Source organism: Strix aluco, chromosome 9 (assembly GCF_031877795.1).
Source record: "Strix aluco isolate bStrAlu1 chromosome 9, bStrAlu1.hap1, whole genome shotgun sequence".
NCBI classification, from domain to species: domain Eukaryota; kingdom Metazoa; phylum Chordata; class Aves; order Strigiformes; family Strigidae; genus Strix; species Strix aluco.
In genome coordinates this window covers 1,032,741-1,056,085 of record NC_133939.1, presented here as the reverse complement: position 1 = coordinate 1,056,085, position 23,345 = coordinate 1,032,741, and the positions used below count along the sequence as shown (strand labels likewise).

At 49.4% G+C, this 23,345-nt stretch overlaps 1 pseudogene; it reads left to right on the top strand.

Annotated features, from left to right (window-relative positions):
- LOC141927318 (hydrocephalus-inducing protein homolog) overlaps positions 1–23,345 on the top strand; it is a 100,412-nt pseudogene that overhangs the window by 16,032 nt on the left and 61,035 nt on the right.

Below are 23,345 nucleotides of genomic sequence, written 5' to 3'. Positions count from 1 at the left end.
CAGCTGGGTGATGATTGCTATCCTGTTTATACTACATTGCCTCGATCTGCTACACGTGGAGCCTTCCACTCATCCCCCCAGAGTTGTCACCTGCTCGTTCTTCATGGCCAGGGACTGGAGCATGCAGAGGGGACAGCGATATGCCAGCTAGGAAACAACTGGTCTGTAGCCGTGCTCCCTTATCTCTTGGTTGTGATCTTTAAACACTAGAATGATTTCTGCTACAGCTACCAAGTGAGGGAGAGATTAACTGCATCAAAGCCCTACAGAGATGGCCAAAAAGAGGAAAAAGATAAGGTGGTTCAAGGCTAGACGTAAGGGTTTGGATTCAGAGATGCTGGTCCAGACTTCTTTAGTGGGTGATGCTAGGCAAAGTCCCTTCCCCTCTCAGGGCCTCTGTTTTCATGCATATAAAGCCATTGGTTTCACCAAAGTGATGCGGTGCCTGAATTCATTGGTTTGCTTTTACAGTGCTCTGGGATCCTCTGGTGGAAGGCAGTATAGGGCACATTTAGCTTGCTTATCCCTGCAGGTCCAAAGGGGAAGAAAAGAGTGATGCCAGTAGCCTGCAGCTGAAACCCAGCTGTGTCTCCCCTTGCCGGTGAAGCCCTGCAGTGGGTGCTCCTTCATCTCGATCTGCCTCCCCCAGGCAGCTCTGTAGTAGAAAAAGCTAGTTGGGTTGTTGGTGGATTCTCCATCAGTTGTGGCAGAGGCTTTGAGCCGGGAGGCTCTCGAGGGCTGCTGGCTTTCAGAAACCTCTTCTGAGCTTGTAAGCGTGGGGTAAAACTACATGCCGTGCCAGCGAACAGCAAGTGATAATCTGATCCGTGTGGGACCCCACGGCTCGGGGTCAGCCCCTTGCTGAGCTGCTGCTGTTCCTTCCCGAGCGCTTTGCTGCCCCTGCGCTCACACGAGTCTCTGCAAATATGTTGCTCATTAAATTATCTGCTTGGATTGTCTCTCCCCGTGACTGCAGGCTGCAGAGGCAGAAAGAGGACGAGATGGATCGTTGTCTGAGGGAGTGCAAGGTGGACCCCGCTCTCCGAGAACGCCTTTCCCTTCTCTCCCGCCCCTTCCAGGACCAGTGGGCAAAGGCACAAGGAGACTCCATGCTTTTCTCCGACGATGTGTTCACCCTTGAGCCGCTGGTAAGCGATAGCTGAGAACCTCCCTTCCTTCTCCTCCCTGGCTGAGGTCACTTGGCAGGTCCCTGCATCAGCTGGCTTGATGTGCCGAGAGAAAACACCAGGTTTCTAGTGAGGCTGCGAGAGCTTGTTGCAGAAAGCATTTCTGTGGGCTCCTGACAGAGTAAGAGGCTGCCTAAAGCTGAGCTCTGCTGCAAGGGCTATAAATTAAGGGCACTTCATAAGTGTCCTTACACTGTTGAGAGCTATTGATATTTATGAGTAAGGGCAGAGCTTACACATAGCGTATGGGGGTTAACAAAGGATATCAGAGCACTCTCAGTTCACATATTGACCTGAGAAATGAAATGGTCCTCTGTGGAAAGGAGGCTAAATTCCACCCAGGTTTGATCACAGACATACCAATCTCTTCATATAACCTGGATGGATACCACAGCTGAATCTCCCTTCCAGTGTCATCTGTGAGCCTGGACACAAGGCTGGCAGGTTTAAACGGACTTTTTGAGTTTCATTGCACATAGGTACAGAAATTTTTTTGCTTTTTCTGTTTATGCAAGCAAAACCCCATATCCTTCAGTCAGCCAGAGCCCTGGTTCTGAGTATTTGCATGGTCTGAGATGAAGAATGCCCACTGTCCGAGCAATGCAAAATCCCTTTTCATCTTGGAGTAAATCCTAGGATAATCTCAACCTCTTCTTCCTTTTAAAATAGGTGAAACTATTTTTTTTTTTTCCAAGGAAGGGGATCATCTGCTCAGTTACTCCTATGTCCCATATAAGGCTGAGAGCCACCAGTGTTGGCACAGCTGCAGTTTCACACCACTGTAGCTGACAGCAGCATGATGTGACCAAGAGGTTGTGTCAGAGTGGTGGGAATATTGTAGAGAGTGGGAGCCGATCAGCTGAGCATTAAGATCACCCTGTGGTGTGTCAGAGCTGGCTTTGGAGTGTGTTCCAGGGCTCCTGCTGCTTTACAGTCGGACTATGTCTCCACAACTAGCTTAGCCTGCTCTTGAGCTCCTGAAGTGCGTTAAGGTGAGGTCCAGAAGTCCGGCTGCCCACAGCACCGAGTCCTGGTACTCCGTGTAGTGACATACGGACATGAAGTGTAGCCTGGCCTCAAGTCTCGAGTGGAAACCTTTCCTGAATGGCTGTGTTAATGTTACACAGTTTGCTCTAGGACTGAATATAAGTGGGCTACCGCATGAGTCTCTCCCCTTCTGTATTGTCCAGCATTATCAACCTTTTGATTTCCATTAATTCCATTATTTATGGAACAATTAGGTTCACATTCAGTTTTGCTCGTGCCTGTCCTTCCCCCTGGCATATGGGTGTCTTTACATCAAATGGTAGTAAGTATTTTCTCCTCTTTATCAAATGTAGAATCTAAAAATCCACTGCTGCTGGCTTCCACAGCCTTCTCTCTGGTAACAGCCCTGTAACTTTTAGCTTGGGCAGACACCCTTCTTGCACTGCCATGTAAATCTGCTGGAGAGACCCCCCAGAGATGGGACCTTGCTGCCTCAGACCTTCTGGCCAAAAGTGGCTGCTCTCTTCTTCCCACCTCTCACCCCTGATGTGTGGGAGCACCCCACAGAAATAATGAAACCCTTGTAACAGGTGACTGGAGGAAATCATTGCTTCCAGAGGTTGGGAAGCTGGTGGAGGGAGAGTAGTCTTGGAAACGCTTTCTGGGTGGGATGGATTTGCTGTGCCAGTGGACCATTAGCTGTCAGTATTTTCAGGTGCTTCAATCTGTAGAAGCTGCAGCAGGTCACTTCAGTCTGTATAGGGTTAACTAGCTGATGAAAATAACAACAGAAAAGAGGAGGCATGATTTTGGAATTACTATGTGACCGAGAACATTTTGAGCAGTCGTCCAAGCCTGTGGGGAAACAAGCTGATACGCAGCTCTGACTTTCTGAGCACATCTCAAATTTGGTTTATTTTTGCATCTACACATGGTATGTCAGCAGAGGCAGCTGTGGTAGAGGGCCAGGTGGCTACCAAGGGACAAAGTCCTTGCTGTTTGCTGCATCCTCCCTGCCACAGCTCGGCTGTAAGTCGCATTGCAGACCCATGGGAGCTGACCCCTTGGAAATGGCAACCAGAGGAGAGGGAGGACGAGGACTTGTTACTGTTACGCTGACCTTGACAAGTCATCGCTGTCCTGTCCTTGCCTGGTAGTGACTGCTCAGTGTCACGTGTGAACTCTGAGCTGATGGAGGTGGTCTTCAAGATGTCCAGGTTACGAAGGTGCTACTGTTGTTGATCCAGAGGTTTATTGCTGCAAATCTGCACCTCAGCTGGGGAATCAAGCTGGTCCCTGTCCAGATGAGAGGCTACTGCAGAGCACTGTGTTTTTTGGTGGAAGGTACCATCTCCAGTGGGAGCCGTGGTCCATCCCACAGCTCCCTGTGGGTTCAGTTATTTATGGAAAGAGGCAGATGTTAGCTTTGGCACTGCCTTTCTCCTAAGTGCCCTGAGCTGACAGGATGTGCTTTGAGTATTATTTTAGTACTTCTGTTGCCAGCTCTGTCTTTTGTTTCTTTGACTGCTCTGAGCAGTGATTTCCTTCCATTGCCTTCCCCCTCTGCAAAGCAAAGCAGGTGATTTGGCCAGCAGTTGGTGGTGCCCGGCTTTTCAAGACCAGCTTTTTCTTACTCAGACTGGTGGAGATCTAGTAGATTCTCATTATTCAGGGGCTGAGGGAGGAGAAATAGGATCTGCATGTATTTACAGTTGGGCTCTTGCAGAGAGATCACTTGTGTGGCTGTAAGTCACGGTGTGCCATCCCCTCCTGTATCACCTTGCTTTATGCTGTAACAAAGCCAGGGTACGACAGCTGGAGTGGTTGTGCTGTACCATCCTACATCCACTGTCTGTATTTTATGCCACCTGCCAGTTGCAGCCTGTCTGAGGCCAGAAGTGTTTCAGCCAGAAGTGTTGCAATACCATGTTCACAGCGCTGCATAGTTTTACATCTGTCCTGGTTACCATCCATGGTGGTTCTCCATGCTCTGACTCAACTGCCATCCTATAGAGAACGTGCTAGCCCAGGCAGACCGCTGGCTCCTGAGGTGCCCCGAGGCTTGGACGCATGTAGCAGTAGCCTGCAAGGGTGGGTAATGAAGCATTTCCTTTCAAGCAGCAGTTCTTTTTTCCCCTGTGGGGTAGCAGGAATGCAATGAACCTCTTCAACAGTCTATTTTAATTTCCCAGGAGAAATAACTCACAGTATTTTCTTGAGTTATTTCACAGTTCTTCCCTCTGTTCTGTTGACTCTGAGCAGGCTGTGCATTAGGGAATTATTTGCAGCTGCAGCCCAATAACTCACCATGTCATAGCTCTTCAATTTTTGTGGGGGCTGTCCTTTGAGCTATAAGGGCTAAGTCAATGGGAAGCTTTATAGTTATTTAATATTTATGCTGCAGGAGTGCCGGAGGCTCCACTCAGTTCAAGACTCTTCTGGACAAAGTAGTGAGGATACCCAGCAGGATGCAGAGTCAAAGCCTCACTTTGCTAATAGAAAAAGAACTCTGTTCGTCTCCTTCTATAAGCTGAATTTTTCCTTTCATGTAGAGTATTATTACAGTTGTCAGAGGTGCCTATATTTATGTCAACAAATACACAAAGAAACATTTGTAATGCTAGGGGTTCAGGGGATGTAAGTGGTGTCTTTGTTTAAACCTGTTGCAAGAAGTGTGAGCCTTCAGAAACCAGACATGCCTCCGAAACTGTGCGACAAGGCTCCCTGGGACTGAGTGCCAGTGCCAGGACTCTTTGGGCGAGAAGCAGAGAGAGAAGACCCCGAGGAAGCAGCAGAGAGTTGCAGACACACTGGTAGCATGGCCCAGACTTAAATCCCTGAGCAAGAGCATGACACAGAAAAGAGCCTGTTGATTGAAAGAGGTGTGGAGCTGTAAGCAAATCCCGCCTCTTCTTGTCTGAGCCTGTGTTCAGGGAAACAGGATTGTGTGCACCTTGCAGAGAGAAACAGGATGCATCTGTCTCTCAACTCTTTTCCCAGATCATCCGTCAGCTGGAGGAGCCTGCGTGCTGGCTGGCTGCTCACGGCTCGGGGCAGAAGCAGCTGTCAGCGGGCAGGAGCCTGTTCTTCTTTTATCCCCGGGCAGGAGGGCTCGTTCTGCTTGGTGCTGAGTGCCCCCACTCACCGCAGTACGTTAAATACTTACGTGCATGTACAGGTGAAGGGTATAAGAGGCAGCACCTTCGTAACTAAGAATGGAAAATTCTATTTGATTTGTTAAATCTCTCCTGATCTGAGTAAAAGTCATCATGTAGCCATAGTGCTACAGGGATATACGGGAAGGTTTGGAGGTGAGAGGGACCTTTTTCTTAAACTGACTGGTACCTCTGGAGAAATCCTACTGGAGTGTGAGCCAGTTTGGTTGCTTCGTTATAGCCCTAATTTAACAAAATGCCTCTACCAGATGCCAGTATAGGTAAGAGAAAGTTTTTTTGCAGCTGCTTCCAAACCCCCATAAATTTTGTTGATAAGTGTTGCTTGTTCCCTGCTCTTCATTGATGCTCTAAATAAAGGCTACAGGGCTGTGGTTGAAAACAAGAAATGTGACGTTTGAAGATAAATGGTTTGCTGTCTCCTTCTGTTTCAGGAGGGAGATATCTGGCCAAATTCCTCAGCTGAAATTAATGTGACCTTTAGACCCTGAGAAGCCAGAGTCTGTCAACAAATGGTCTACTGCGACATCTCAGGTACGGCTCCTTTCTCCTGCTTCTGTTGCCCACAGTGGAGGTGCAAGTAGTCTTGCAGCCCACTCGGTTCTTGTGTAGTTGGTAGGAAGGGTCAGTGGTCAGCAGGGTTCTGGCACATGCCCACTGTCCCTGCGGTTTCCAGGTCGTCTCCTGTCCAAGGCCAGCCCTCGGGATGTGTGGCTACAAGCCTGGATCGCTGATCCCAGAACAACCAAGGCAGTGAAGGGGTAAGTTTTCATGCCATGGGTTTGCCAGCATTTGCTCTGTTGCCAGGTGCCTGTAGAGGCCAAAGAGCTACAGAGCTGAACAGCTTCAGTGGACGAGCACCAAGTCCCTGTAGACCATTTGCCTCCAGGAGGCATCTTTATTACACGGATGCATCATCAGACTCCTGAGGCGGTAGGAGCTGAGTTACAAATGTGCTTCCAGACCCTGGATCCCCTCTCACTACCCCGGCGCTGCCAGACCTTGGGTGAGCCCTGCTGAGCATGGGCTGTCTGCAGAAGGACCACCTCTGGCCAGCACGTGGGAATTGTCAGCTTGTGGCTCTGAGTCTGTGGTGCCTCCGGGTATGTTGCGCAGGGCTTGCTGTACTCAGCGGGGTGAGCACCATCCCTGGAAATCAGAGTCCGAGCAGTCTGCTAGGCAAGCTTTATGCTCATTCTGTCTTACAGCAGTGCCATCGCGTCTTTTGCTGGGAGCAGTTATCTCTGGCGCACCTGAGCTGTACCGTCTCTGCCCTGGGAGAGGTGATGGCTTTGCTGTGCTAGCACGGGGCAGGGAATGCCTGCAGCAGGCTGCGGGGTTCGGGTGACCTCGCCCTTCCTCTCTGTCTCTGCGTGGTGCTGCTTAAGGTGTTTTTCAAGACTGGAGAGCGCTGTCAGACTTCCATCCAGGGAACATTATGGTTTTTCCCCATCAAAGAGGAAGAGGTGCGAGGCCTGTGGTCCTCCAGCAGCCAGGCGCCTGTCCTGGAGTGTGCTGAAGTCACTAACCCAGCTGCTTTGTCACTTTCCTTACTGCTCTGAGCTGAGGGATACAAATGTCATGAAACAGCTTTTTATTTATACTGTAATTGTGCAGAGTTTACTTGGCAAATGCCACCTACAGTCATTACCCAGGGCTTGTGTTAACAAAGTGTCTTCCTGCCCACCAGCTGCAGTTGCTAGAGCTGTGGAAGGAAATGATTGATTTAAAAAGTTGCTCCCAAGGGATTCCTCGCTCAGTGCTGTGCTCCTGGCTCTGGGATTTTTGCTCTGGTGATGGGGGTGTCCGTCATTTTGCTGCAGGCGCCTCCAGGGGTTGTGCCAGGAGAGCGTTTTTGTTGCAGAGAAATAGGAAAACTACTTGCATGCAACCCTTGAGCTGGTCTGAGAGTTATAGGAAACAGAGCTGGGCAAATGATCTGTGTTTAGAGAGAGAAGCCTGCTCTTGAAAAGGTCCTGATGAGCCCTTGGGAGAACTTAACTCCCCCACTGGCTCCTTGGAAGAGGACCTCAAGGAGGTCATTTAAACGATGCACCTAGCTCCCTCCCTTACAAACCAGAGCTGATCCGCTGTATTATCCGGGTGGAAACTGTCCCAGATTCAAGGTCCCTGAGTGCAAGAAGAGTTTAAAGAAGAAAACAGTGATCTCTAACTGGAGAGTCAGTTAACTTTGCTTCTTGATTTCTCTAAGAAGTGTGACTGCCTTCCTCATGCATGTGCATGCCAGTCACAAATCCCTTTGGAGCATCGTTTGCAGAGGGTGTGTGTCCCTTCTGGGAATGCTTGGGAGCTTTGCCCCAGTGCAGCCCTGTGAGTTGTGCAGCTGGATCTCATGCCCCACTGGAAAGGGGCTTTGCTGGCCTCCACTTTTTTGCAGGTGCCTCCATAAATTGCTTAGCAGATGCTTCTGCAGGCAGTGATTTACAGAACTAATCAGCACTGTGCAACTTGCAAAGCTGGCAGTTAAGAAGTGGTTTGAAATTTGCCCTCGGCAAATATTTAATCTCAAAATGAACTTTATAGTTATTCATGCAAATGAAGCTGTTGCTCTTGAGTGCTGGAAGGAAGCACATGGTGGGGGGCTCTGACACCTAAAATTCAGTTTTAGGTTTGTACACAGAACTGTATTGGGTTACACCTTACAAAACCCTTTCTTTAGCCACTCTTGCAGGGAGAAGCAAAATCCCAAGTGATGATCACTCCCTTACCTTGTGACAGAACTGTCCTGCATCATGTAACACTGTTTATTGGTGTGGTCAGATGAGAATCATGTTCAAAACCAGTCCCAAAGGACAGGGACATTCTGTGAAGAAGCGACTGAGTGTCAGAAAGCAGCAGAAGTTAAGGACTTTGGCAGCAAAGCCCCGTGCTGTTGGGCCACCTACACCCCTATTTATTTGAAAGTGAGGCAGCAGTGCCACCCTGTGCACCTTGTGACATGCCACTGCATTATTCCTACTGAGATCCCAGTGCTCGCTCCACAGCACCAGGTGTGGGGTTGGGACTGAGGACAAGGAGGCTGTAGCCCCTCCATGCCCTTGGCCTATGTTATGGTGGGAGCGTCACAGGGCCACAGCCCAGCTGTAGCCAGGCCTTGGGCAAAGGCTGGGTGCTCCTGGAAGCCCAGCTCCTAGCAAAGAGGAGGATATCCTCTCTCTTTTTCCCTCTCAGCTCTCCTGAATGCTGCCTGCAGTTTAGTCTGCTGCTCCTCCTTTGGGAAAAGCCCGCTCTGCGGTTCACCTGGAAGGAGGAAGAGCAACATTTCTGGGATTTCCTAAAGTTTCAAGTTCAACGTGGGGGTAGAAGAAAAGATGGTTTCCAGAGACCTTCTGGAGAGGATGAGGACCTACTGCAGAAGGGGAAGAACTGCCACTGATTTTTTGATTGCAGTTGCCATGGGATGTGTGTCTCAGCATGATCATGGGCAAAAGCTTGTCACTTGGAAATCTTTGCCATTTCCTAAGAGCTTCCATGGTTTAGACCTAGAGATTTAATGAAAATTAAGCCACATGTGATGCAAGGTAGCATCACATCTTTTGACAGGTAGCACCCAATACTGTCTCTTTTATGGTGTCTGTGAAATAGAAATACACAGCCCTCCAATTAATGCCTGAGCTGTGCAACCTAACTCTCACCTCTGCTATCAGCTGGGCTTTGTCTGGATCCACTTAAAAAATGTTGAATTCAACAAAAGCTCCCTCACTCTTCCTTTCTGTCTTGGACATTATCAAACACCCTCATTCCATGGTTGCAAGATCAGAAAGTCAGCAATCATTGAAAGGGCTGTTCCCAGGAGAGTTTTTTCAAGTTGTGATCTAGTCACTGTGTTGTCCCACCTGGGCTGCTCTTTGCAATAGGAAGTAGTTTTGGACATTCTGGAATAACTATGCAGCAGATAAAAAAAATCAACCTTCAATCCCTAATCTTTAATTAATGGTGAGCATTAAACAAAAGGACAGAGGAATATTTTTGCACGAAAGCTACACTGAAGGTTAGATACAACTTCTGGGCCTTTCTTTTTTCGCTTGTGCTACTCACTTTCTGTGCAGAGTAGGATGGGATGGCAGGGAGACCCAAGACGAAACTGGAGCTAGGGTTCAGGCACTTGAGGCTGCTCCAGTGGTTCAGAACACAGACTGAAAGATCCCACACTGTCATCTTAGCAGGCTTATGGAAGAAAATGAGCACCTTAGAGTTCAGCTATAAGCCCTGCAGTCTCAGTTCCTTTGCAGCAAGGGTGTGTGCATTAGCAGTATGTTGATGGCTTTGACCTCAGCAGTGAGGTTTTCCATAACTGTTCAGCGTGCTTCAGGTAAGGTGTCTTTACAAAGCTGAGCTCCTGGTATCATGGTGGGCATAGGTGAGTGCTTCTCTCTGGAGATCACAAAGCCCTGTCTTATTTAGGTGCTGCTGCAGGAGGTGAGCCCCGGGGCCCCGGGCACGGAGCTGTGTGTCAGTGGCTGAGCTGCTCTGCCTGCTGGAGGCAGCTCTCAGACGTGCATACCGCCGTTAGCAGGGAGCTTCGCCTTGCCTGGGCTCGTACTTCTCGGCTTCTGTGCTCTTGTCTCCGATTGCATGAGTATAGATGGCGTATTTTTATCTTCAGTTCTGTTTCATGAGCTTTGTGCCTTCACTGAATGGATTTCAGAGCTCATCTAAGCACATGGGAAGAAATTCAGAGATTGTGTTTTAAACTCAGCATCGCTTTTTCAGGGTGCAAACTGATGGCTAAATGAGAAACCAGCCGGAGGGGTTGGTTAGAAATTAGAAGCCAGCCCCAAAGCATGTCTCCTGATGGAAGAGAAGAGTCCTGTATCTCCTCCTGGAGCACCTAGAGCTGGTCCCATCCAGCCCCAAGTCAGGGATTAGCACTGAGGCAGTCTGGGCAGTCCAGGATAACAGAGGGAATTACTGTACTGAAGTGGAAATCTCTCCCCAGGCCGCGAGACCAGGCTGCCCCTGTGCATCAAAGGGGAAGGCATAGGGCCTCGGCTCCGCTTCAGCTTTGAGCAGCTGGACATCGGGAGGGTTTTTGTTGGATTAGACCACAGCTATGAGGTGAGCAGTTGGGATTCTGAGGGGCTGGCGGGGGATCCTGATGGCTCCCAGGGCAGCAGTGAGCCTCGTGGACCTGTGGGATTCTGGCAACTCGGGTCACTGTGAGTAGGGAGTACTTGACATACTAGTCAAATTCGGGGGCTTTCCCAGAATCTGGATACTTCTGATGGGATCTGAAAGGTGCATATGTTGTTTGTGAAGTCTTAATCCCTGCTTTTTGGCAACCTTCCTTGGAGATCAGCTGGGAGGCTTCATGTGAAGAAATACCCCCTTGACACATGAAAGCAACACTGGGACAAAAAGATAAATATTCAGAGGCTTTTGTTTCAGCCCTGGATGCAATGCACCTTTGTACCCGGGCTGTTAAAAAGCAGCTGGAACAAATTTACTGTGTTTGAACTCCAGTCCACTGCAGCCAGGTTTTGGTTAAGTGCATGCTGCCGGTTTCTGGGAGTTGGAGGAAAGCTGTCCAGCCTCTGGCTCAGAGCTGTGTCCTGCAACGGGACTGGGAGTGCTTTCCCTTGCTGACCGGTCTCTCGCCACTCTTCAGATTTGCTGCATCTCTATGAAGAGCAAAGCATTTCTGGAAATGAAGCAAAGGACCTTTCTACATATTTGCCTCCCCCTGCCAATGGTGTCAAGTCTTCCGCAAAAAAATAAGATAGGGCAACTGAAAGAGGTAGAAAATGAGGCAATACTTTCAAAAGCTTGACTGTGGCAGGGAAGGACACATTAAGGTGTTTTCTTACCAAAATATTGTGCTCTCTATGCATCTGTAATGGTGATACTTTATTGATTTTCTATCACTTTATTATTTTCATTACTTGAGAAAATGTGACTAAGTAGATGATACTGTTAGTGCTGTACTAAGCAGCTAGACTGGAGGTAAACATCAGCTCAGCGTTGGATCCCTAAGTGCAATTTGTAACTGAGGTGTAAACAACATGAGAGGAGAGAGTAGTTTTCAGGTTACCCTTGCAGAGCTTGAATATGTGAATATTTTTAACAGCAGCTGTAAAATTAAAAAATACAGGACATCTCTCTGCTTCTGTCTCAGTTTTTCTACCAGGTTTTACAAGGACAAACATTAGGGAGAAGAAATCCAAAGCAGGTAGCTAAGTCCATGGAAATGGCAGGATTTCACCCTGCAGCAATCAGAACCTTTACCGCTTTGCTTCAGGTGGGTTTGTTGGTGCCTGACAGCGTGCTGGTACTCGCAGCAGCTGTGGGCATTTCTCGCCCAACATGAGAAGAGCTGACTCTCAACAAGTGCTGCGGGATTGTGTCACTTGATCGAGGCAGTAGATCTCTCGAGTGTTCAACAAAATAAGGCTTAGTTCTAAATTTGCAGTTTATTCTGATAACGGTAAAGTCTTAGATGGTGGCTGTGAATGAGAAATTCTTTGGAATAGATGGAGCTGCTGTGCACCGCACGCTCATCCTTTCCTGACACGTCTGTTTGAGCAAAGACTAAGAAAGTATCCCATTAAAGAAAAAATAAGAAACCTAAATCACATACCGTAGCAGGATTGGGGAGTGCTTCTGAAGTTGGTTATAGTGCTGCCCTGAGGTGTCTTCTACATGAGTAAACTTGTTGGCTGCAACGTGTTCTGCCCTTGGGAGGATCGGACTCGTCGGGAGCAGAATCAGTTGTGTGATGATTCACTAGTAATGCTGCAACTGCCCTTCCTTGCTCTTAGGGACAGGTCTGAATCGACTTGGTGATGCTGAGCAGCTCCTCTGCACTGCAAGTCGAAGTGGGCTGCTCTGTGTCAGTGGAATAAACCCCGAGTGACTGTTTCTATGAAGCTGTCACTGCTTTGCATGAAAAACCCAAAGGCAGAACTTGTCCTGTTGCATTTTCTTTGGCTTCTGCCAAGCAGCAGCACACAGCATCTTCTGCTTTTTACAGATGTTAATTGCTTAATCAGAAAACAAATCAGCCTTCTGTAAGAAAGGAAGATTCCTTATGTATTTCCCTTTTGCTTTCTTGCTGCTGCAGGTGGTCCTGTTTAACAAAGGAGCCATCGATGCTGTCTTCAACTTGGTCCCTCCAGCTACAGCTCTGGGCTCCTGCTTCACCTTCCTCCCCCAGGAGGGCATCATTTTGCCGGACGGGCTCCAAGTCATCCGGATCTCCTTCAGTTCCACCATCCTGGGGGAGTTCACAGAAGAATTCAGGTTCAGTGTGAATGGATCCCCTGAGCCTGTGACCTTGACTATCAGGTGAGGAGGGTTATAGGAGCTTGATGGGCACATCTGTAACTGTCTCTGGGTAATCATCTCCCACCTACCTCATTTTAGGATGAAACAGAGAAAAAAAGGTGTTGTCTAAGGTCTTAGTCTTGGCTCGGATCCTAGCATCCCCATGCTAAGAGCCAAGGCTTTTTAACCTTGACTCCAGCTTGAACCTTGCAGTTGCATCAGCAAATGAAGTGTAATTGTCTGCGAGAGGAAATCATAGAATTGTAGAATAGTTTGTGTTGGAAGGGACCTTTAAAGGTCATTTAGTCCAACCACTCTGCAATGTGCAGGGACGTCATCGACTCGGTCAGGTTGTTCAGAGCCCCGTCCAACCTGACCTTGGATGTTTCCAGGGATGGGGCATCTACCACTGCTCTGGGCAACCTGTGCCAGTGTCTCACCACCCTCACTGTAAAAAATTTTTTCCTTTATATCTAGTCTGAATCCTTCCTCTTAAAGTTTAAAACCATTACCCCTTGCCCTATCATGACAGGCCCTACTAAAAATCCAGTTCAAATCTTTCTTATAAGCCCCCCTGAAGTATTGAAAGGCCACAGTAAGGTCTCCCTGGAGCCTTCTCTTCTCCAGGCTGAACAACCCGAACTCTCTGGGCCTGTCCTCACAGGAAAGGTGTTCCATCCCTCTGATCATTCTTGTGGCCTCCTCTGGACCCACTCCAACAGGTCCATGTCTTTCGTGTGCTGAGGACCCCAGAGCTGGACACAGCACTGCAGGGGGGGTCTCACCAGAGTGGAGTAGAGGGGCAGGATCAGCTCCCTCGACCTGCTGCCACCTGTAACCATGCCTCCTGTGCCCTCAATACCCAGTTTAACTTTCAAAGTCTTGGGTTCCTCTGGGAAGCAGCTTTGCCTTCATGGTTGAGGTGGGTGGCTCTGTGACTTTCCAGGACACTGTTTGCACAGAATTTGGCAGCAGCAGGTTCTCACATGTCTCTGTGTGAGGGCCCCGGGGCTTTAAGTGACTACCCATGCTGGAAAACAGTTTGACTGGAGGCGGTACAGGAAAGGTGTAGAGATGCCTGCTGCCCGGTCTGGGTACCCAGGAGCTGGAGTTACTCCTTCCTACAGGTAGCTCATTCCCCCTTGGGCCACGGCAGACAGCGGGATGGCATCAGCTTTCGGTGGTAGATGGTCTGGGCCATCCCCCCTGAACACACAGCAAGGCCAGCAGGGCTTTGGGGATGGGCCAGCCTGGGTGACTGCAGCCAGAGGCAGTGTTTTTAAAATCCTCTGTTAATAATCCATCCCAAATGGGTAGCAGCAGCGTCAGCATCATCTCTCATGCTCATGGGTTGGGATAAGCTGTCCTCTTGTGCAGCCAGCGCTGTGGTACCTCCTCTCTGCAGCCAGAGCAGTGCTGACGTGGGAGACGGGGAGCTCTGCGGCAGGTCACACAGACTCGGGCATCATCCCGTGGGCTGGTGCCACGGCAAGAGATAATCCTCACCAAGCAAAGGGGAGAAGGGGGGGAAAAAAGCTGATGATAGGAGAGGCAAAGCTCACTTCTCAGGACTGCAGCAGCATGCAAACTTGTCCCAGCTGGTCTTTAACCACGGGCTGGCGGGATGACGTGGTTTAGGCAGGAAAGCTGGTGCTGGGTGCTCTGGAGCTGTGGGGCTGGCTGTGCCTCCTCGGCAACCAGCCTCCTGGGCTGCTGCTGCTGGGAGGCACTAGACAAAGGCAGTAAAGCAATGAGAGGAATCTGCGGTCGGTTTTACAAATAAGGTGAGGGAAATGGATAAAAAAGAACAAAAAGGTTATCACTTCTCAAGAGAAGAGTGGTGAGTAGGTCTGTTGACCTCAGTAGAGAAACAGTTACGTTGGCTTTGTGTTTGGAGGGAAAGTTCTGCTTTATTTGGAAATCAAGAGGGAACATTTCACAATCAAATAATTTATTCTCCTCTGTCCCTCCCCCAAATTGGTCACGGGGTTTATTGCATAAGCAGCTTTCTCCTTGAGCAAGGGCAGGTTTTGCTGGTAAGGCTGCACTTATCACAGGTAGAATACAGCACTGCTTGGACAGTGCCTGCTGCCTCTGCCCCGCAGTGGCCTTGCTCCTGGGGAAGGAAGGAAGGAGCTGTCAGAGGGATGGTTGTGTTTTGGCTTCCCCACAGCCAAATGAAGTGGTCCTTTTTTCCCCAGTGATGCCTTGGCTCCCAGTGTGCAGCACGCCCTCCCCTTCTCTGTGGCCACTGTTTGGCCAGCACCCCTCTGGGCTCAGTTTAGACCTTCTGTCTCAGTGAAAGAGGATTGCTGGTCTTTTTTAATTTATTTCTTCCTCATCCCTATACTCCTCCTCCCTGGATGGTTGTTCCTATGCAGCCCATCTGATGGCACCCCAGCACACCTGCCCACTCCCATGCAGCTGTCCCTCAGCAGCAATTCCCATTGCAGTCCTCTCCTCCCTGAGATGGCATCTGCCTCCTTGAGCTCTCTCTTGCATTTTTTCAAGGATCCCTCTCCAGCCCCACAGCTCAAGCTGTTTGTTTTCAGATGCCCTGGAGATGTCCACCCACCAGGTCCAGCTGAGCCTCCCTCTTCGGAAGGTTTTGTGCACTGGATTTTGTCCTCCGTGGAGAAAAGCTTCTGGTTCTTTTGAACGGAGGCGAGCTGGCTGGTGGGACGCTGGTCTGCAAAGGAAGGAACGGGGATGAGAATTCAAGCAGTTCCTCTCCCGCCTTGTGTTATCCTTCCTGCTCTGCCAGGACTCTGATCTCCCTTCACACATGCATTACTTAATGCTACTGTAAAACACAGTTGTTGCCAAAACCACTGCCTTTTCCCCCATTCTCTTGCAAGCTGTACTGTTATCAGCTCTGGGTTGGCCTTGCCTGAGCCTTCTGGGCAGTCATTCCAGTTTAACTTCCTAGAGCACAGATTCGATCCACTCAGCAGAAATGGCAGTCATTTCCCCACTTGCCTGGCAAGGCTCAGCCTTGGCAGTTTCCCGGTGTCATCCCCAGTCGTGGCTGGTTTGGAGGTAGTTTTCCATCATCTCCTGGCAAATGCTGTGACGGAAAGCGTGTCTGCTCCCTTTGCTCCGTCTAGAGTAAGCTGTTAGGGCTTGGGAGGTCAAGTCTGTTATGTGAGGTCCCTGGAGAGGGAACCCCACCATCAGCAGGGATTTGGTACCTGGCTCATTCTTAGGAGCTGATTCAGCTGCAAGAATCGAGAAGTAGTGTTGGATTGAAACTCCTGAAAGTCAGTTTTTGAGTGCTCTTTGACTGTGCAGTCGGAAGGTGCCAAGACCATAGGTGATCATTCGTTACTTGGAAACCAACCTTACGAGGTGCTGGATGCTTGTTTCTTTGGTGTTTGGAAAGGGATGCTGGAAATGGGACAGCACGGATGGACGCAGGTCCCTCCTGCGGGATGCTGGGATCTGTTCATGTGCAGAACATGTGGACAATGACAGTGGCAGTCCTGTTAATAAAATGAGAAGGCACTGTTCACTGCAGCCCTTGATTTTTAACTGAGGTAGAGCTGGCATTGATTGTCATCAACCATGAAGTCAATTAATAAATGTTGTGCAGCTCCAAGTACTGATTTCAGTGGATGTGAGTGAGTTTTGGAGTTTGGAGCCTGTCTGCTGAGTTGAAGGACGGGCGAGGTGGTGAGGTGGGTTCAGGACACCCGTGTTCAGTGGTTTAAGACGTGTTGCTCTTGGATGTGTCAGCTGGTGCACTGGTGACAAGCTGATACTTCCCTCCAAGATTCAACTGTCTGCTGTGTAGAACTGTTGCTGCTCTTCTCAATGGATGTTTGGGGCTCTCCTGGATTCATGTCTCAAAGTCCTGCATGTGTAATGATTGTGTGGATCAGGTCTTCTGAGAAAGGTGTTCATATACTCCATGGAAACACCAGTTCCAGCTAAGAAATACCAAAGCAGGGAACCTGTGGCTGTGAAGATTAGTCACAATGAGTCCCCTTGTGTGTGGACACCTCTGTCCCTCACATTACGGGTGGGGAAACTGAGGCACAGAGCCATCACTTGTTCAGGGACCTTCATGGGGCTAGCAGCAGCGTGGGGGCACACCCTGCCGTGGTGCCCTGAGCCTCAGCAGCAGCTGTCGTCTGCGGACCACTTTGCTTTGGCTGCCTGCTGTCCACATGGGTGCTGTGCTGAGCACAGGGGTGGCAGGTTGATTTGAAACCCACCGTGGTTCCGAGAGCAGCTTTTACCCACCTGAGCGGTAAGGAAAGCTGAACGCTTTGCCATTCTCTCTAACCGAGCCAATGCCTCCTCTGCCTGTCTTTGTCCTTGCAGGGGCTGTGTCATTGGACTGACTTTTCATTTCGACGTCCCTGCCCTCCACTTCGGTGATGTCTCCTTTGGTGAGTGTGCCCTGGGCTTGGGCCACAGGTTGAGAGCTCTGTGAATTACCAAAACGGAGCACTTTAACATAAGACCATCTGTCACTTGTGTTCCTCCATAGCAGCCTTCAGGGTGTTAAAGCCAGGGCTGCTGGTTGCTTAGGCAGTCTTGTGCCATCGTGAGATCAAATAGGACCAAAGGAATAGAAAGTATTTTCTGGTGTCCTCCTAGTCTGTCCAGCCGCAATCTCCCAATTCTTGGCAGCAGAATGACTGTGAAAATCCTTGTCCCAGAAGGGCCCAGGAGACGGGACTGCAGCAGAAGGGAGTTTAAGCCACGTACTGGCCTGTAGCTGCTCTGGGTAAATGTTCCTGTTGCAAGGTAAGGATACCATTTACCCGCCTGACCTTTAGTGCGAGATGTTAATTAACGCTGTGAGGGCCCCTTGTCGTCACCCACCAGGTAACATGCCCAGGCAGTAGCTCTGAATCAGGCACTGATGTCCTCGGACCATGGGCTCCTCCTTCCCCACCACAAGCCCAGCTCTGCTGACAGAGCCGGTGCCTGAGCATCCAGAGCGTCTCCATTGAAACGCGGATTCTGGTTCTCCATCTCAGTCTCACAAAAGGCTTTTTACTGAGAGGATCTAGAGTTTAAATGTGAAATCAGTTGTGGATTGATTGAAGGGCCGTTATCATTCTGTGCCCAGGATACCTCTGTGTTTTCATGCTGTTCATGGACTTTTTAAGAAGACTCATTGCCTTTCCTGAGCTACTTCTCCTCTTCCTCCATCACACTCTGCCACTTCTTTATTTCCTTTTGAATAAAACAACAAGAAACACACCAGGCAGAAATGTGGTTATGTAATAGGAGATTCATCCTCCCTAATCTCATTTCATTAGTAAGGCCTTTTCAGCTGAAGGCAGCTATTGTATTTTTGCTTCTTTTAACTGTGCTGCTGACTGTTGACCTGCATCTGGCGACTTTGGTTTCGTTTGGGACTGTGAACTGTGTTTGTCTTTTTTGTGCCCCTCCTGCCTCCCTGCTGGAGTAACTGCTGGAGGTGGACACTGGTGTTGGACATGGAGAAACTCCCCGCTGTGACTGCAGTTGGTTTTCCTCCCTGTCTGTATTCAAACGATGCTTGGTAAGCAGGCCACGGGAGATGTCTCCTTCTCGCAGAGCTGGCCAGCCAAGCCAGATGTCCACGCCAGAGCAGGCTGTGGGCTGATGTCCTGTCTCTGCAGAACACCCCACCAGGTGTGGTTGTGTCACTGGTTTTCCATGAGGGAAGGCGAGTATCACAGCTAAAGTGATGTCGACCTTTGCGGGCCAGTGTGCAGTGTGGAAGCCATGTCCCATTCGTTAGGGAAGGTGGAACATGGCTCCTGCTGATTTCTGAGCAAGCTGGGAGTTGTCATGTGCTCAGTCTGGTAGCCCCAGACAGGAGATGCCTTAAGGATCCTGCCTAGAGAAACTGTGTTAGAGTGCTTTGCATCATGCTGTCGTTCCCAATTTCATCCTTCCTTTCTTTTACCGTAGCTTCTCCTCGATGACTTTATATACTGAAAACTGTGGGAGTGTTCGCAGAGTTCACAGGGCATTTTACGGATTGAATTTTCAGAATAAATGGTCTGTCTGGATGGACACTCGTAAGTGAGAAATAGTTGGTGCTGGTTTGGGGGCAGGTGAGAGAGGTCCTCACAGTTAGAGAGAAACTTCTGGTGTTCAGCATCGCTAAGAGTGGGCATTTCCAAGGAAGGAATCTGTGATCAGCGTAAAAGGGAACTTAAGTGACAATTAATTCCTTGCGTAGCTTCTCAGTTAGCTGTACTTCAGATTGAAAAGAGCTAAACTCCAAACCCAGTTTTACCATAACAGGCTATTCACACCAGGAATCACAGGACAGTTGGTGCATAAATTCATATTTCTGTCATTTTCCCAGGCTTTCCTCACACCTTGTCGTGTCGCCTCACTAACACCTCCTTGGTGCCCCTGACCTTCAACCTTCGCATTCCTGGGGACGGCTTGGGAGAGCCCAGTGTCAGCAGTTCTGTTCAGATGTCAGACAACACTCGCCTACTCTGGAGAAAGGGAGCCCAAGCTTGCCTCAGGCCAACCGAATTTACCATAAAGCCCCACAGAGGGACCATCCGCCCCCTGGGATTCCTGGATATCCAGGTATGGGAGAGTCTGGCCATACGTGCTCGGCGGGTGGAGCTGGAGCTTCTCTGAGGGATGAGAGGGCTTTAGCACCACTAGCTCTGAGATACCTGCACTAGTGTTAGGCATTTGTTAGCTGGGTTACTCTAGGGCTTTTCTGAAGGACCACTGCTTTCTTTCCGAAATCGTAAGCTGAAGATCATGTACCATATGGTCAAGTACAGAAGGCATTCGTATGTTTTTGAGAGCTGCTTTGAGCAGTTTCCTTGATTTAAAGTGGGCAGAGGAAGAATAAGGACAGAAGGTGGCTGTTAAAAAGAGAGATGTCATTGTATAAAGCAGTTTTCTTTTCTTCCCAGTCTTATTTCTCCTCTCCTGATGAGCAGAATGAGTTGTATTCACTGCGGTGATCTCCAGTGGGGACTGGAGAAGCTCTGGCAGCCATGAACTGCACAACACCTGCTGGGGCTGCATTTTGCCCTCAGCTTCCCAACGTAAAGCTGAATGTTGAAGTCAACAGATTGCCTCTGGATTTATGCTGTTGTAGTTGAGATTAAAAATTAGTCCCTTAATTTTAATACAGTGGTGAGTAGAGCATTAATCTAATCGTGCTTACATATGCCCTGGTAAGTGCAAGGTGTATTTAACAAAGCAGATTTGTCAGAAGACTTTTGTTACTCCCAGCAACTGTGCTCTGTACATGGACCAGCAGAAGAGTTAGGGCAAAATCCTCCCTTTCCCGCCCGTGGAACGAGAACTGGAGGACAGCACACGTGGACGATGGCTTTTGGGAGTGATGAAGTGTTTGATGCTCTTCTCTTCCCCCAGGTCACCCTGTGTTCCAACACTGTGAAGAGCTACGAGCTGGCACTGGTGGTGGACGTGTGCGGTGTTGGCAAGGCGGTGTCGGCGCTGCTCCTCACAGCCAGGTATCGGCGCTTTCCTTGCAGCTCGTCGTCTCTCCTCGCGCATCCATCACCACGCTGCCTTGCACGTGGTTTGCTGGCTCCATCTCCAAATGACAAGTGTTGCTTAATGAGCTAGTTCTGCCCAGCTAGATGTGAGACCGGCAGTGTTCTGAAAGCAGCACCTGTGCTCCGCGGACAGGCATGGCCCTGAGCCTTTTTCGAAGGGGAACAGTAATTCATTATTGTCCTGTTTTTCGGTGCTTGAGGTGTAATAAGTTTCCAAAGGGCCATCATTCCTCCTTCCTGCAAGTGGTGGACTTGTGCTGGATTGCAACCAAACTACAGCATTCATTTGGGCTGCAGTGAGCAGCCTGCTGAGAGCTGGTGTCTGGGTCAGTTAACGAAGGTGCATGCGAATGGGAAAGGGGCTTATGGCAGGACTGGTGAGGGAAAGCACGATCTTATGAAGGGGGAAATAGTCCTTGATGTGGAAGGTGAGCTCATGTTTCTCTTCTTCCCTCTGGTTCTTTTGAGCATTAATGTTAAGCCAAAAGTTGTTCTTGCTGCAGCCAGATTCAATGCTGTTGTGCTGCAGGGGGTGTCAGTTTAATTACAAGAGGGGTGAGTTCACTGTGCTGTTCCCTCTCCCAGGCAGAGTCACCCAGTCAGTGCCTGGGCTGCAGTTTTGTAAAACAAGTGCAAATGGGGACAGACAGTGCATGGAGCCGTGGGGGTGCAGGAACTGGGAGAGGGGGATCCCCCACTGCCTAAGGCTTGTGCCCTCCATCGCTGGGGCAAAGGGCTGAGTTCTCAGGCAGGGCAACAGCGGTGTGGGAGAGGAGGGAGTCGTTTTCACTGAGACCCTGGAATCTTGTGCTCTTTGAGCCTTGGTGAGCGCTGGTCCTCGGTGGGAAGGCTCCCCCAGAGCTCACACCTTGCTGGGACTGTTGGGAGGGTCCTTGCAAGCCTCCTGGGGCAAAGAGCGGGCAGAGCTGATCAGGCAGCTCTGGGACAGGGCACTATGTGCTACCTGGGCACTTGGCAGCCTCTGTGAGGCTGAGTCCCAGGGCTTTGCCCCACCTTTACAGGAGGTGGTTGAGTCAGAAGAAGTTAAAGGACGATTTATCGCCGTAGGGGTATTAAGCGTCCATTTGACAAGTGTGTTATGCTCTATTTCATGCTACTTGGGGAGTAAACGAACTCTACATTCTCGCAGTGTCTCTATTTCCCTTTTAGTCATCTCTTCGCCTAGATGCGTGGTTCCTCCACTGCGAGTGCTCGACCCCGTCGTGATGTTTGGACGGTGCTTTCTAAAATTACTTTATCAGCAGATGCTGACCCTTGTGAACGACAGCGATCTTCCAGGCTGCTACAGGGTTGTCCCTCAGGTTTGGCATTGCATCTGCCTCCTGCCCTCAGATGTTATCAAGGGGTTTATTAGGGAAAAAAAGGGTTTTAGGTAAGACCTTGCTGGTTTATATTCAAACCTAAAGATTGCTGAGAAAAGGAAGCTACCTGAATATAAACTTCAGGAAGCAGTTTAAACTTTTTAGGAAGCAGTTTATATTCTAGTCTTTGGGATGCTTTCATGCAGGAGAACGTAGAGGGTTGTGAAAAGCTGCTGCAAGGAGGCTGCCAGCACAGGAGTGGGTGTTTGTGGGTGCAGCAGCTTTTGGACCCCCTGAGGACGCTAAGCCCATACAAGTCTTGCATCTTGCTTTGTACCTTTCTGCTTTCTCCTGGGGATTTTTGAAAATGTGTGTGAATTGCCATTGTGGTAGATGTTGAGGAGTTCAAAGTTTCCTCAAAGGTCACTCCTGTGTGTTGCGTTTCACTCTGTCCCTTACAGGAACACAAGGAGGACGCTTCTGTGTGGTACTCCAGCCCCATGCGGTGGGGGATTGTCCAGCCTCGCGGCTCAGTGGAGGTCCCATTGACCCTGGAGGCCCAGGTGACGGGAGAGCAGGACACTGTTGCTCATGTTGCAGTGTTTGGGAGTGAAAGATCCCCTCTGGTGAGTTCCAGGGGATGTGGGCCTTTGTGCGACTCATCTTAGTGGGGTGTGAAGCATCAGGCAGGGTTGCTAATTTGGGGGATCCTTCCCGGGAAAACAAGAACTTGTAATATATGCTGGTGTGGACAAGGAAAGAAGGGGTTTTTGTGGCATACGCAACAGCTAATGCCTGTGAAACAAAGATCTTCACAGTCAGTATAACTGTTCAGCAGGGATTCTTTATTCGCAGTGCTGGGCAGCACTGGGGATCGCTCCACCATGAGTGCCACGCTTACTAACAAAACTCTCTAATATACACAAAAAGCATACGTATGCATCAGGTTTCCTAGAAAAGACAGTCTTATGCTAATGGGTTCTCAGAATTCATTTACATAGTCTGAGCATGCGTAGTAAAAATAGAGTGAGGGTCTTCTCCCCCCTTGGTGGTCCACATCGTCTTCCTCACACTGTCTGCTAGCTGAACTTCAGGTTTCCCATGTCCGTACATGGTCATGGAGTGACCTCATCCCTCCTTCGGCTCCTGTTTGTTTCGAGGGGGTTGGTTTAAACCGGCTTCCCGTCGCTTTTCTTGACACTGGCGTCTTCTCAGGCGCTTGTCTTGCATTTTTAGGTCCCTGTTATCAGGGATGTACTCAGGGAGTTTACCAGACTGTCCAAGGCCTGTTTTATCTCCACTAGGCAAGGAGTTACAGGTTTCAAGATGTTTTACAAGTGGGTAAGATGTCAGAGGGTAGTTAGGAAAAGAATATAAATGAAATTATATACATTGCAGTAAAATACAGGAAAAATAAAAGCTAGTGAAACACTAGTGATGGTTAATGTTAAAACTAAACGTCCTACTTTACTGGTTTCTATACATTAACAAGGTCAGGAGGTCTTGTAATCTCAAGTATACTTGCAGCCACTTCCCTTCACCTAGAGAAGAGGAAGGATGTATCATCTTAGGTGGTAATCTAAGTGTCTGACACAGCATTTAATTACGGTAGGTCAGACGGGATAAGAAGGCCAGTCTGAAGCCCAGAACAACCCCTGGGTCTCGTACTCTGCTGTGCTGTTAGATGAACAGCACTGGTGCTTCGTTAGGCCTTTTGTTCAGGAACATGCAGGGACGTCCCTGAATCCTGATAAAGCAAGTGCTGTGTAAGAGGCCATGCTGAAAGTCAGGCCCATCACTCTGAGAAACATCCATCATATCTCTTTGCCAAGAGCCCCAGCGAAAGACTCATGAGTCTCCACATTGCTTGCGCCTGGAGCA